Genomic DNA, 1,784 nt, shown 5'->3' on the forward strand with positions numbered 1-1,784 from the left:
CCCCTGGGACGGGAGAGAGCTGTCGGCCGCCTGAGCCCCTTCTGGTGCTCATCACAGCAGCCTCGAACATGAGCACAGAGTAAAGGAGAAATACCACACGATCACCCTGGTGGATGAATAACTATAACACAGTTCAACATCCACTCATGACTTTTTATAACGGGCTGACTAGGATTAAAACTGAACTTCCTGTGTTTAGACATGTGGCGGTCACCAGCTGGGCTCCTCATTTTCCAGGTGAAGCAAGGACCCGGAGCCACAGGACCAGCCCCACCAAGGCCACCCCGTGGGCTTACAGGTGTCTCCCTGCCCTGTTAACGAGCCGTCTTGGCCATCCAGACCCAAACAAGGATGTAAGGTCAGGAGCATCGGTCCCTTCTGGGGACCCAGGCCCACATCGGGGAGCTGGGCCTGGCCCTGCCCAGAGACCCAAGATCAGGGGGATCGAACTGGAATGAAGACAAGAGCCTCTCACCGCCGTGCTGGACCAGGCAGCATTCACTAGAACATTCCACACACATGTGCACACACGCATGTACATGTGCGCACAGAAGACACGTGCATGCACACGCCTACACTGCCATGTGAGCACACATGCACCTGCACAATCACATGTGGGCATATAGACACGTGTGGGCATGCGTGCACTGTGCTCGTGGGCACATGCACGTGTACACACACATGCACACATGCGCGTGTGCCTTGCTACGTTCCAAATGGCAAGACATTGACAGGCCTCCTCATTTAAAGCAATACGGGGAACCGAGAAATTAACAGAAGGACCTAAGAGAGAAGCCACGTGGTTCGCAAGCCCAAAGACCCTCTCCTAAGTGACTTCTTGTCAGAGAGCAAACAATAGTGGCTCATTCACAGCCACACATAAAAAGAGGCCGCACGTCCGCGGAGCCCACGTCAGCGGGAGTTGGCGGAGGATTCACGGCCTTAAATGTTTTTATCATCGAGCAAGAGACTGAAAATAAATGAATTAGACGTTCGACACAGGAGGGGAAACAGAACCATAAAGTAAACGCACGGGAGGCCGGAGAGGATGGAGATAAAGGCGAATTAATGAATTGGAAACAAGAGGAATGGGAGCGGCAGTCAGTAAATCCGAGAGCTGCTCCCCGAAGTCAATGAGATGCGCCAGCCTCCGGCCGGCCAGCGCCAGAGACACCAGGCGCCAGCGAGGGCCGCGGCCGGCGGCAGAGCCGCCGAGACGGGAAGCGACAAGTCAATACGCTGGGTATTCCTGATGAAACCGAAGATTTCCTACGACGATATAAATTACCCAAACTAGAGAGGTGCGAAGCGCTAGCCGTAACCGCAGGAAAACAGAACGAGGGGGGCGGCTGGGCATCGGGCACCGTCGGGAGGGCCACGCTGCCGCAGCAAGGGGCAGGGGGTCAGGGGCCAGGGAGATGGGGCAGGGGCTCGGCACCCATGGGCCGGTGGCCTCGTGAGGGGACCAGGGTCTTGTCCCCGGCCATCCAGAGCGCTGGGGTGAGGGAAGCCAGGCGGGGCTTGCCCGTGACTCTTCTTCATGCGAACAGGACCCCCGTGTGGGGTCAGGTGGGGCAGAGGCGGGCAGGGACGGGCGGGCAGAGGCCGGCCCGGGGCTCCCCCACAGCTCGGCGGCGGCAGCGCCCGGGCCGGTGTCCCGCCCGCAGCGAGTGTCCCGCTGCCGCTGTGTCTCCTTCGGTGACCCGGTCACCGCCTGCCCCGCGCTCTCCTCTCCGGTCGGCTCACGCGCTGTTTTCCCAGGAGCTTGTCATTTCCCCAAGTTC

Source organism: Pteropus vampyrus, unplaced genomic scaffold (assembly GCF_000151845.1).
Source record: "Pteropus vampyrus isolate Shadow unplaced genomic scaffold, Pvam_2.0 Scaffold2935, whole genome shotgun sequence".
NCBI classification, from domain to species: domain Eukaryota; kingdom Metazoa; phylum Chordata; class Mammalia; order Chiroptera; family Pteropodidae; genus Pteropus; species Pteropus vampyrus.